The sequence below is a fragment of the Pinus tabuliformis genome, chromosome 4_2 (assembly GCF_031772625.1).
Source record: "Pinus tabuliformis cultivar Carrire ecotype Pingquan chromosome 4_2, CPIR1, whole genome shotgun sequence".
NCBI lineage: Eukaryota > Viridiplantae > Streptophyta > Pinopsida > Pinales > Pinaceae > Pinus > Pinus tabuliformis.
The window spans coordinates 797,434,107-797,448,118 of NC_142304.1; positions in this window are offsets into that span (position 1 = coordinate 797,434,107).

Genomic DNA, 14,012 nt, shown 5'->3' on the forward strand with positions numbered 1-14,012 from the left:
TTTATACGGATATATAAAAAAGTGAATTTAACTCTTCTTTTAATGGGTTAGTTGAAATATATTATTTTTAATATTTAAATTAATTTTATAAAATAAATTATTGCATAATAGGCTTGAGATTTTATTATTAATTTTTGAATATTTATTTTGTTATTTGATATGCTAAGAAAATGGTATTTCATTCATTATTATAGTTCATTTTGAGTTAATTAATTATTTATTTTAAATATTTTTAAATAATAGATAATTTAAATTTAAAGTTTCAAAAGTTTTAATTTTATTTTATTATTTTTATTTTATTTTATTTAAATTTGATTTGTATAAATATTTTTATTTTTTTTAATGGGTTTTTTTTATATATTTTTTCTTTGTCAATTCTATCCAAATATAGTAGAGATTTTTAAAAATCATAAGTTCTTGTTTAATTTGCAAAGTTCAAGTGCTCTAGAGTTTTTCATGGTAATGAATCCATTTATGCATTCAAAAATGCAATTTAAACAACAAGAAATCACAAATTCACCTTAAATTGTATCCCTAAATTACAGAGGAAAAAGTTAGATGAAATATTAATTTAGCAATAACATCTACAAAACATTTAACTAATTAACAAATTACAGTTAAAAAATTTATTTGAAATTTCATATTTGAGTGAATTTGAGATCCAATTTAAGATTGGAAGCTTAAAAAGTTATGTTTACCCTATTCTTTATAGAATTTAACATTTTAATGTAATGTTAAAATTTAGCATTAGATTATGGGCAAATTATATACCAAAAAAGCTTGGCAGTAGGTTAAATAGAAAGGCTAGTCTTTCTAAAGGCTAGTCTTTCTAAAGGCTATAAGGAAACAACTACTTTTGACTAAGTAAAAAATAGAGAAAGAATTAATTTAATCTTAATTGAGTTAAATGTAAATAAATAAATATTGATATTATTATTATTTACCCTTAAACTAATTAAAATATTGATAAATATATATTTTATTTAATCTTGAACTAATTAATTAAAAAATATATTTTAGTTATAATTTAAATAATTAAATATATATATAATAATATAAATTAAAATCCTAGAAAAATAACTTTGACTAGATTAAATACATAAATAAATAAATGATTATAATTTGAATGAGGTCAGGGATAATGAGAATATTAACCTTAAAAGAAATTTAACTGAAAATAACCTTAAGCAAAGGAGAAATATAATTTATTATTATTGTTATTATTTTAAATAAAAATTTAATTTAATCTTAACTGAAACACACGTGAATAAATAAATATTGATATTTATTTATTTACTAAAAATAAATTAACAACGAGGACGATGACTTGACTAAGAATAACTTTATATATATATATATATATATGGGGATCATAACCCACTCCATAAATAGAGGCTAGGAATAATATTAAAATAAGGGAGACAATAATCTATAAGAAAATCAACCAAAAATAACCTCCTAAGCCAATGGAGGAATAAAAATTAAGAACTAATAAAATTAAAAATGAAGAAGTTAGAGGGGAATCAATAAAACTTAGGAATAAATAAGAAGAAACCAAAATCAATGAGATAAAAAGAAAAAACAGGAAATTGGCAAAACCTCTAAACGAAGAAGGAGAAAAACCCAACAAGTACTGATTTTCCTATGATTCGGTTTTTGATTACTTGATCTCCTCTTAATTTCAATGGTTTCCCTAAACTTACTATGTCAGATCAAAATGAGAAATCTTCGCAATAACCTTAGCTTCCTGAATGCATATATGGTGTTTAGTCTTCTCAGCATGTTCAACCAAAGCTGAAGAGCAAGACCTCCCATGTTTGATGTCAACTGTCGTGTTCTTTAATTCTTTGACGGATGAGTTTCGCCAATGTATGAGGTTCCACAAGAACAGCGGATGACATAAACACCTTTCCTATCCATTGGGTTCACTGGGTTTTTAACAGATTTTAAGGAGCTTCTAATGGTGTTGAGAGATCTAAAAGTTTGAAATATTCAAGATAATAATTAAAAAAAAAAATTCTAAATCATATAACATTTAAAATTAAAAAAAAAAAAAATTATTTAATTTTTTAATAAATTTATTTCACACTAAAATAACCAACAAATTTATATGACATTTTGTAATACATTGTATAGTTGTAGTCTATATGTTCTATGTTTTAGAGGGTTTTTGGAACAAGTTTGAGTTGTAAACTTACCACAATTGGCCTAGGGTTTTTTCGCATCCATATATGTAGTCAAAAGCCCATTTTAAATAACAACAATTAAGATTTGGACAAAAAAAATATTAATGGAATTTCACCCAAAAACTCTTAATAATATGTTTAGGCAATACCATAATTTTTTTGGTTAAATTGCAATTTTTTATTATTAAAATTGAATTTTTTGAAGACAAAAATAAATTTAGTTTTCATGAAAAACTCCAATTACATTATCAAAATGAATTTTGGAATAATGGAGACAACATTTCGAAGCATCTATTGTGGTTCACTTGTCCTCAGGATGAACCACCATAGATGGTTCGAAAAGTTGACTCCAAAACAACCATGTGATTATTCCGAAATTCATTTTGATGGTTCCAAACGTTGACTCTAAAATAACGATGAGATTATTCCGAAATTCATTTTAATAATGATATGGATCACAGAGGTCTGAAATTAAAACTCCAATTACATTTGAATTGTACAATCCCAATAATTAATATTTATTTATTTTTAAATTTTAATTAATATTTATTTATTTTTAATTAAATTTTAATAAAATTGATAATAAAAAAATATATTTATTTCTAAACTCCTAACGTAATTAATTATATTTTTCCTGTAAATTATATTTTTTTGTTATTTGTATAATGTTTTTTTGATTTTATAATAAAGTATAATTATTCTGAACGGAATAAAATTTAGAAAAACTAGTACCCTGATGTGGGTGGAAGGAACATATGGGGATGGAGCTCATGCGGTGGCAGGGTATAGGGACCATTAAGGAGGGGGAACAAGGAAGGGGGAGACGTGTTATGTCCACCCATGCACCATTTGTGGAAAGACCACACCTATTTATTGACACCTTAGATCTTTAACCCTCCTCTCTTGATCCTTATGTGGGTTAGCATGTTTATGAATCTTGTAAGTGATATCCAAGGATTGCAGGGGAGATTTCTAGGTATTGCGAGCCTGGTTCTAAGTATCGTTGCTGGTGTACTCTAAATAGAATGGAGGTTTAGAGTGGGAATTATCGCTTGGGGAATGCTAGCCAAGATTGGAGTGTCATAATCTTGTTAAAAGCAAAACTTTTTTGTATGGGGAAGTAATTGGATATTATTTTTGCTTGGAGAAGGTTAGAAAAGATAGGAATTATGGGTTGAAGAGAGTTTATGTCTATCATGCAGCTCCTAGTTGTGTTTGGTGCAAAGAGGAATAATGTTTATACGTTGGTTTGCAATAGAGTGCTTGCATTTCTTTTAGGATGTAAGTTGTGGTAACTTTGGGCTTTTCGCTTTGCATGTTTTAGTTGTGGTAACCTAGGTCTTTTGTTCCTCTTTGTAGTAAAAGTTGTGGATTTTCAGTCTGGTTTACTCTTTAAAGCTATGTTTCTTTTATACATATTCTATTTTTTTGGGTTGCATGCCTCTTGACTCCCTCTTCTATTCATTGCTTTCTCGTGGCTCTGGTCTTAGAATGTCAACATTGCTTCGTTTCTTTTTATTCCCATTGCAGGTGTTGAGGAGGATTTTTATTGGCTCTAATACTTTGGAAAGTAGGGGTGTTTAGTCCCTGTTTACAATTGGAATCTTCAGTCTACGCTCGCAGAGTTTGTTTGGCCTGGGGTTCGGGGGAACTGCAACTGTAGCCTCCTCAGGGGCTATAAGGTTTGGTGGAAAGTCTGGGTCATCATGCCACACAAGTGTGGGCATAGCCGACAAGGTGTTGGGGAGCGCAGCCAGACTACTAGGCCTCGTATTGAGGCGAAAGTCTAGGAGGTGGTCGTTGCTTACCAAGGAACAACCTCTCCAAGCACTTAGGCTAAAATTCAATGACTTAAAAGGACTATATGCAAGGAGAGACAACTCTTTTCGGATTCTAAGTTTTTGGATGAAGTCTCTCATTGGCTCTTGGACCCTAGGCACACTAGGGGTAGAAGAAATCAGTATATGCAAACGATTACTCTTCACTAGCAGTTGAAGATGTTATTAAGGCAAGTTCTCAAAGAGAAGCATGATGGTAGAAATGAGATCATCTCCAAGTTCCTTAATGATCTACAAAGGAGCCAATGGAGATTGCAAGACAATCTTGATCGCTTGGAAGCTCGTCTAATGCATATGGAGAAGTACATATAATGTGAATTCAAGATATTAGTACCCAAGCACTAAATTGAAAGACCTAGCTCTAGTAACCTAATTTAAATCTCAAATCTCAAATAACAAACTTCTTGTGTTCTAATTATGCTTTTTTTTTTGGTCATCGGAACATTTTTTTGTTTTGGATAGTGTTATAGTCAATTTTATTTAATGTAAAAATAATAGTAGAACATATACTAACCAATAACTCCAATGGAAATGAGACCAGTTATTTTTTGTGAAAATTACGAACAATATTATAATCTTTCTTTTCATAAAAATATCTCAACTTTAAAAAATAATAATAATAATAAAATAAATAAATTTTAAATTTTAAAAACACAAATTTTAAAATTTATTTAAAATTAAAAAAAAAAAAATTGAAAATACAAAAATTTATCATAATTTTAATATTACAAATTTCATACAACACACGAACTTATTGTTACAAATAATTAAAAGAATAAAAAATAAAAGCTCTTCATTTTAAAATTATTATTTATAAATTTTTTAAATAACATAAGTAAAAATTATAAAAATATATCAATATTTTATATAATTTAATTTTATAAAATATATTAATATAATTTTTTTTTAAACAAAGATGTATAAACCTGCTAAAAGAATTTAATAATGATATATTTTCATACAATGATAATATTCCAGAACTATCTGCAAAATATAATATTATATCAACTTAAAAGCTTGCACCACACAATCCAACCACTTTGAAAGTTGACAATTCTCTGGACCCTCCGGTACCTTCTCAACCACTCATTTTCCATGAGAATATTACACACTTTAGAGTTTTTTTTTTGAACACAAGGACATGAATATTCCCCTCTGCTTTCCAGCCACGTGGCATATAAAAATCGCTATATGACGTGGCAAAACACCAGGTAGCTCCCTAACCCAAAGAGCTCACGGTTGGTGCTTGCCAGTGCTGACTGAGACTCGACAACTATCTCCATCACAACATTATCTGTTAACAAATCCACATCATGTGACTGCGCACCCGTGCAACCTCCTTGCCGACTCGAAGTAGCATTAAATGTTCGGTACATCGCCCGCTTCACAGATTCACGGGTGCCTGAGAGTGGGGCGGCGGCCCCACAGTCCGGTCTTCGTCCGGCTCACGTGACCGGATGCTGAATATTGGCATTAAATGCTACAATTGGAACGCTCTTCCATCCCCGTGAAAGTGGCAAGCGGCGTGCTTCCCACGCATTAGATGTTAACGTCATGTGCCGTCAAAAAAGTCTACTCAGTGCCGCGATTCCCGTTAACGTCACTTACATTGTCAAATTCAGGCAATTGACAGCGCCAGCCGCTCGAATTTTCCGTCAAGAGAACAGATAGGCTTTCACAATTTTGCCTGCCTGGCAAGAAAATTTTTCAGAAATTTAATTTTGGAAGCGTTTGAATAGTAATTTTTAATGGTGGAAATGGATTCAGTCCAATTGATAGCGCTAGCCACTCGAATTTTCCGTCAAGAGAACAGATAGGCTTTCACAATTTTGCCTGTTTGGCAAGAAAATTTTCAAGAAATTTAATCTTGGAAGGGTTTGAATAATAATTTTTAATAGTGGAAATGGATTCAGTACAAAAAACTTTTGGCCTCCAAAATCTTAAATCTCCAAAATCTTGAAATTTGATTGCTGTAACCTAATTTCCGAAAAAATTTACCAAATTTTATTGAGATTTCAATAAATTTCCCAACAAAATTGTGACCTCGTTAGCGTACTGAGTCAAAGAGCACAGAGCAGTGCTGATCTGGTGCCAGTTGACAGAAGGAATAAGGTAATCGTGTATCAAATCGAGTTCCTTTTTCCGGTGGACTTTCATAAATTTTGACGAGAATCCGATTCTTTGGTTAGATTGATAAGAATTTTAGGTAAGAATGCTACACGTTTTAGGGGAATTTGAATTTTTCCGTCCGGCTGTGATCCTGAGAATCTGATTATGTAATCTCTGTTCAAATTTGTGAATTATATAAATTTAGATTCCTGAAATTGACACATTAAAATACCTTGACAAGGCTAAATTCAAATGATTTTTCAGAGGCAGGCTAAATTCAAATGATACCAGTCTCAAATATGATAATTGACTAAATTACTCTACCGACAACAATTTTGAAAACCGTCCAGTGTACTGTCGAATCCATTTCCAAAATTGATATGCGTGTACTGGATTGCTTTCCAGTGGCCATATTCTAAGTGTCCTATTTTTTTGGAAGTGCTTTGTCTTTTGAAATTTTTGGCCAAAATTGGGTGATTACCGACATTGTTTAACTATTTTAGATTATGAAATTTTTTATCGAAATTTTGTTAAACAATTTTGGGTTAAATTATAATATTTTGATGTTTTAAATATATTTTTTTGATTATATATATAAATTCAACACTCTAAAAGCTTTTAGGATGTTTAAATTTTAAAAGTTCACAATTTATATTTATAATTCCAATAAATTTTTACAAGATTTTAAGTAAATTCTAGCAGAAAATATGCCTGAAAAAACTCCAAAGCTTATCACAAATAAAGTATGGCTTTTAAAAAGTTTTTTGGTGAAATTTGTCCAGAGTGCTAATGTAAATTTATAAAAATTTTAATCAGTGAACTCTACACAATTAAAATGTCCCTATCAAATAAAATACAAATTTATCCTGCGCAAATAGATTACCATCTTTAATTGCTAAAGTATGTCAATTGTAAACCAATTTTGTCATAATTATTATAATTAATAAGTAAAATTAAAATTCATAAATTAAATCGCCCAAATAAATAATTAGTAATTGAAAGTTTTCAAATATTTCAGTTATCAAATAAAACTCTTAAAAAATATAATATAAAAGAATTTCTAGTATGTTTTTAGGTAGAAATCACATAAAAAAAAATTGTAGCCGACTTGTTTCGAACCCACAAATGTGATTCTCCATCATCTAGTAATCAAAAATTTATTTAATTTATTATTTTTAAAATCTTAACATATCTTTAAAAATAATAATAATAAAATTTTAATCAAAATTGATTTAAATTTTATACAAAGTATTTATTAGAGATATTTGGATTAATTACATTGTCCATAAAAATTAGTAAATTAATTGTGTTTTTTAAATTTTTAAAGAATTAATAACTTTACAAGATTTGTTCTCGCTATTGCAGCAAGCAACTATTTCAGATATATTACAAATAAGCCAACAACTCAACTTATTTTAGAAACTTAAACCCTCACAATTGAAAAAGGCAAATCACTAAAATAAATATTCCTGGCCAAAAAATATTTATATTTACTAATTTAATTATATTTAATTAATTTTTTTTTAACTTATTAATAACTAAATTAATTTATTCTAATATATCACACCAAGTTGAAGTTTAAATATAGTCAAAACTAGTTTTCCTTATTTTGAAAATTGACTCTTATATGAGATAATCTTTTCCATTATAATTTATAATTTATATTATATTTTAAAAATCGACTCTTATATGAGATAATCTTTTAAATTATAATTTATATTTTATATTATAATTTATTTTTAATTAGGGAAAAAAATATATATTATACGTTATTTTGATTTTGATTATTTTATTACTTAAAAAAAATATGTTATTTTTATTGTTAATAATAATTTTGATTATTTTTTTATTTAAAAAAATATATATTATTTTTGTTGTTAATAATATTGAACAAATACAGAGTTTCTAAAGTCGAGAGTGAGACGACCCACTGGAGCTACGCGCGCGCCTGATCATGCCCTAAGAGATCGACCTCAACCAGTAGCGCAGCGGCTGGGCCTTGGCCCCAACCATGGCCCTCACGGGTCCGCCTCAGGAGGACCACGATCCTCAAAAAGCCTTCTCAGATTTGGTAAAATCACTTCCTCCCCAGCGCCCCAGACCTGCAATTTCGAAATTTGTCAAGAAGCTAGATGTTCTTCAAGAAGTTCTGCTGCCTCCAACCCTTCCTCGCATGGCAGCGCTATCCCTTGCTGAGAAAGGACTCATAGGGCAATTTACAGGCCTTTGGCCATCACCAAGAACAGTTCAAAGATGGGTCGAACGAAATTGGTCAGACAAGATCCGAGGAAAAATATCAATAAGATTCTGCGGAAAAGGGTATTACACATTCCATTTCGAATCCAAAGCAGATAAGGATTTAATCTTCAGGAATGGGCCGTACTTCATGGATTCCAGGGGTCTCTACCTCAATAAATGGACCCCAGATTTCGATCCGGAACTGGATATTGTAACATCCCTCGTGAAAAGTTAATGTTGGTAAATAGTAAAAGTAATTATGAACAAAGACTTTATTTGAAAAAGTATATAACTCTGTTATTAATTTTATGTTAATTAAAAACAATTGTGTTAGTACTATTTGAGCTGAGCATATGATTAATCATGGTTAGTAACTGTGGAAGCAGTTACAATGGAACCCTAACTACCTTCAGGAGGTAGTTGAGTCCCCAGAGAAAAAAGGGGAAAGATTGCCAAGTCTGGTAAGGATCAGATGGCAGAAAGAAAAAAGAAAAAAAGGTCATGCTATGTCTGGTGAGGATCAGATGGCATATGATGAGGAAAGGAATTTTCCTGTGTACGCTACGTCTGGTTAGGACCAGATAGCGATTACTGGCGGGGCCAGTGAAATTGCAGTCGAGAGGATCTGCAAGTGCTTGGGGGTGGAAGATCAAAGAAGAATCTTCCTACGGACGGGTGGATTGACAAGCAATACAAACAGGTTTGTTGTTAAGCAGGTAAGGTTCACTAAACCTGTTAACTGAGAAATTACTTGCGTGAGTCTGTGTTTAAAGAAAAAGAAACAGTGGAAATAATTCGTTTATTCTGCTTCTGAAAAAGAATACTAGACTGTATGTGACCCATAAAGTTAGAACCTGTATTCTCTATTTAAAAATGAAAGGAATAGATACATCGAACGAATCCCTGCCACTAAGGCGGAAGCAAGAATTCCAAGACAAGGATGAGAATGTAATAAAACCCTCTTCATAGACAGAAAATGAAATAGAAGTCTAATCGTTTCTATATTCAGCAAAACTAAAAGAAATAGCCCAGTCATTGACTTATTCAAAAAATGAAGAGAAATACGCGAGCAAACCTTGCTGAATAAACTGTAAATTACGCATAACCGCAAGGGAATATAACCAGAGAATAAATTTAGTATGATTTCCAGAACAATGAATCCAAGTAAATAAACTACGACCTCGTATAAGTATGGTAAAAAGAAAAAAACCTTAAACCTCGGTCGACGGAACCGTGAAACGAATCCGGAGACTGGCATTGAAAATTTGTTAAACGCCTCGGCATTTCTGTTACAGCCGCACAGTGGTGTCGCTTGGCACGAAAAACACATACATGTATATATCTATGGTAAAACAATAAATGTACAGAGCACTATAATACCCTGAAAAGAGCTAATGAATGTATTATATATCTATAAGCACATAGTCAAGATTAACCAGCAACTCTGTTATGGAAGAGTCGCCTTGTCCGCATTAAACCGGACGCAAAACCAGAAGAAAACCATTGAAATCGAAACATAAGAGCACATATGAACTCAGCATTTGAAAAGATGGACATGCAATAAGATTTAATTAGAAAGGAATAGTATAAATCCTGAAACATTAAGTCTGTATATATAGCCATTGCCGAGGAGGCGAATAAACAAAAGGAACATTATACATAGAGCCGAAACTTACTGAATCTCTCATGCCCTTTATTTTCTAAAACATTTCAACGAGATAACTGTAGAGTCTCCACTTTACACTTGGTTATCCATCATTTCCTACAGTTTTCCCTCACTCATCTCTCCCTTTTGCTCTATTTTGCTGCATAAACTCACCCAGATCATTACATATGATGGCATTAAGCATGATTTAGGGATTTTGCTAATGTGTGAATGTTTTGTTTAGATTTTGATGTATTTACAGGCATTCCGCAACCATTTGCTGATTCCGCAACCATTTGATGATCCCGCAGCCTTTTTGTTAATCTCAAGGTTCCACGTGTCATTTTTCCAAATGAGCCACATGGGTACTTAGGAATCAAGGTGCTCGAGGTTCCTGTGCTATCTGTTCAGCCATCCACGTCATCTGTACCTCCGGTCAACGAGGGTCAAGTTACGGTCAATAAAGGCAGCTTAACGGTGATACGTAAGCTGTTGGGTCATGTCAGTTCAAACAGTGACTTGTCCGTCTTATGCAGGCCGTGGAGGACATAATCCAACTCTGGATTCAATGCCCATAACGACCAGAACCTCCAGCTCATCCACGCAGCCTTATGACGTGTTTTGATCCCTAATTACGCATGACAGTTAGTTAGTTTTCCAGTTTTAGCTGTACGCATTAGGCCGTCTTTCAGATGCCTATAAAACTAGCGTTTTCATACGCTGAAGGTTACTTTTTAGTTGCTGCATTTTATAAACTTGTTGTTATTTTAGAGCATTCGAAGACTCTGTTTTTATAGTGATGTTCTAGCACTCTGAGTTGTATTTTTCTGCACATGGAGTAATAGAAACAGTGTTGTTTTGAAGTTTCCAATTCCTTGAGTCTCTTTTGGATGATATGAATGGAGGGCCCATGTTCATGTTAGCCTTGTAAAGTATTTTATGTATTTTATATGCATCATTTCCTTATTTCTATTTAGCATTTCTCTTAGTTGAAACATGTACAACGTAATTTACTTTCTTGTTATTTCATTTCCAGCCTTTCTTTTTAGCTGATCAGCATTGTTCTTTTGCAGGTTTTTAAGCCCGGGATTGATTTTGTGTTTGTGTATTTGCTTAAATATCTAGTGGTAGTTTCAGTTGACAGATTCAAGTTGCTGCCTTTACTTTATTTTCATAGCTGATTTTTTTAGTTTTATTTCTCAAAGTGGTTTGCTAACATATGAATGATCTCTTTATTATGAATTGTCTATCTTTTAGAGATCAGAATATTAATAACTTGCAGCTGGCTTTGGGTGCTTTTTAGACTAATCTTTAACTACTTTCTAATCGTGTCTTACACAGTACTATGTGTTAGAGGCAGAGAGTTAGAGAGAGCTGAACATCATAACTAGTCTTTAAAGTAGACTTTTCTCATTTTTATCATTTCTTAGACTTATCTTTAGCTACTTCCTAATCGTGTCTTACACAGTACTATGTGTTAGAGGCAGAGAGTTAGGAAGAGATAAACTTTATCATTGGTCTTTTAAGTGATTTTCTTACCTTTTATTTGCAGCAACATGAATGGTGTCTAATGCCATTAGAAAGTGGTTCTTTGCTTTCAAGTTATTTCAAGTTACTTATTTCCTTCAAGCTTTTCCTTTTCAGCAAGTAGTTAGAAATCACTAATCACACACTCTCACTCATCTAGAATTCACTTTACACACACCATCACTCATCTGTTTATAAATCACCACTCCATTTTAGGAAGATAAATCAACCACAAACAACACCCCCAAACGACAAAAACTCTAAGAGGTTGCTTAAGTACATATAGTACACCTTCACTTCATCAGCTTACGAGCCCCGGGTTGACAATTAATGACATCAATTTAGGAACACTAAATTGACTAAACATTTTGGCGCCGTTGCCGGGGAAGTGAAATTAAGTAGCCATATTCTTAGAAAAAAACATAAAAAAAGATTTCAAGGAAAGAAGTTGATAACCTATCAAAGTATGCTCTCCTCTTGCACTGCAAGGTGATCTGGAGGATCAGAAAAGAGAAAGTTATTGATTTGGTAGTTTCTTGAGTATGCTCTCTTCTTGCACCTAGAGTGAACTGGAAGATCAGAAAAAGAACTATTAACTTGACTTGAAGAAAAAATAAAAAATGACATGCATAGAGCTAGAGATTCTAGAGGAAGGTTTTTAGCTAGAGCTCGAAGTTCAATTTTTACAAGTCCATCTGCTTCAAGGGATAGACAAGAGACACCCCCCTTATCTCCAACCGAAACTCCTAGTCCTAGAATTCCTGGAATTCAAGAGCCAAGAGTTGACTCTCCTACACCTTCTATTGAGTTTGAACCAGGAAGAGACTCTTCTCTTTCTCCTACAGGAAGACCAATTGTAATTGAGGAATTGGAATCATCTGAAGAAGGAGGAGAAATCTCTTCTCATTCACCTTTTGTAGAGGAACCAGAAGATTTTGAAATCCCTAGGAGAATCATCATGGCAGAGGAAGAAGGAGGAGGTAGAGGTAGAGGTAGAGGAGGAGGAGGAAACAACAATAACAATAATGGAGGTAGAGGTCCCATTGGAGGAGGAAATAGAAATGGGGATAATTCATTTGGGTTTCCCATTGTTAATGAGGATTCCCGAGCCACCATGAAAAACATATCACCATCTGTCCTCCCTAACTTCCATGGGTTAAGGACTGAGGACCCTGAAACATTTTTGTTTGAGTTCGAAGTGGTGTGTCGAACTTATGACTACCTGGATGATTCCCAGAAATTAAAATTGTTCCCCTCAACACTGAAGGATCAAGCTTTGAAATGGTTCATGGGGTTACTCACTCAATCCATTAGGACTTGGGATGAAATGAAACAGACATTTTTGGATAGGTATCTGGACTATTGCATGCCTACTAATCACAAGGACGAGGTTTTTAAAATGATACAAAAAGAAGATGAGAGCTTAGAAGATTTACTTGAAAGATTTCAATATAACTTGAAAAGAGCAAAAATGAATACCTTGGATGAAGAGACCTTAAAAGCCCTCTTATTAAAAGCCATTAGGGATGAATGGATAGACATCTTAAACATGATGGGAAAAGGGGATATTTCTCAACTTTCTCTCAATGACATAGCAGAACTTTGTATCCATCTCTCAAGGGGCAAATCAAAAACTCAAAAAGGGCCTAGAGATCCTTCTCTCCTTAGGGCAAATAAATCTGCAACAGGATCAGTGAGTAGGGCTGAAATCTGCAGTATGCTTGATGAATTTAAAACTGACATCTTAGGGAGTCTTAGTGAACAACTTGATACCCTTAAGATTCACAATAAACAAAAAGCAGAAGCTGAGGCTTTGGCTATCTTTTGCCCGAAATGTAGAAAGAAACATGCTTTAAAGGAATGTCCCTTAGATGCACACGTTGTAGAAACATGTGTAATTTGCTCAGAAACTCATGAGACCAAGGATTGTCCTTCAATTCCTGGCCTCAAAGCAGTCTTTCAAGAGGATCCAGATACACTTGAATCTCTCTGTTTTATTGCAAGGAGACCTTGGCAAGGACAACAGAATCAAGGGTTTAACAACTCTATGAATTCTCAATCCCAATCAAATTGGAATCCTTGGCAACAACCTTGGCCTCAACCTCAAAATGCTTTCCAAGCATGGATGCAAAGCATGCAAAATCCGTATGGGAGATTTGCTCAATTCTATCAATATCCTCCATCATTTCAGAATCAGCAAGCTCCACAACTTCCAAACCAAGGTCAACAACTATCATTGCCATACCCTCAACAACAACAACCTTCTCCACAAAATCAAAATTCTCAACTAGCACTTCAATCCCAGCAGAAATCAAACCAACTTCCCTCTCAGCCATTACCAAATCCAAATAATAGGAACCCTCAAAATGCTTACATGACGGAAGGTCAACCATTCCCTACCTATATGGTTGTTCCTCTCAATGAAGTACAACTTAGATCAGGTAGAATCTTAGATCAACCTTCTACAAG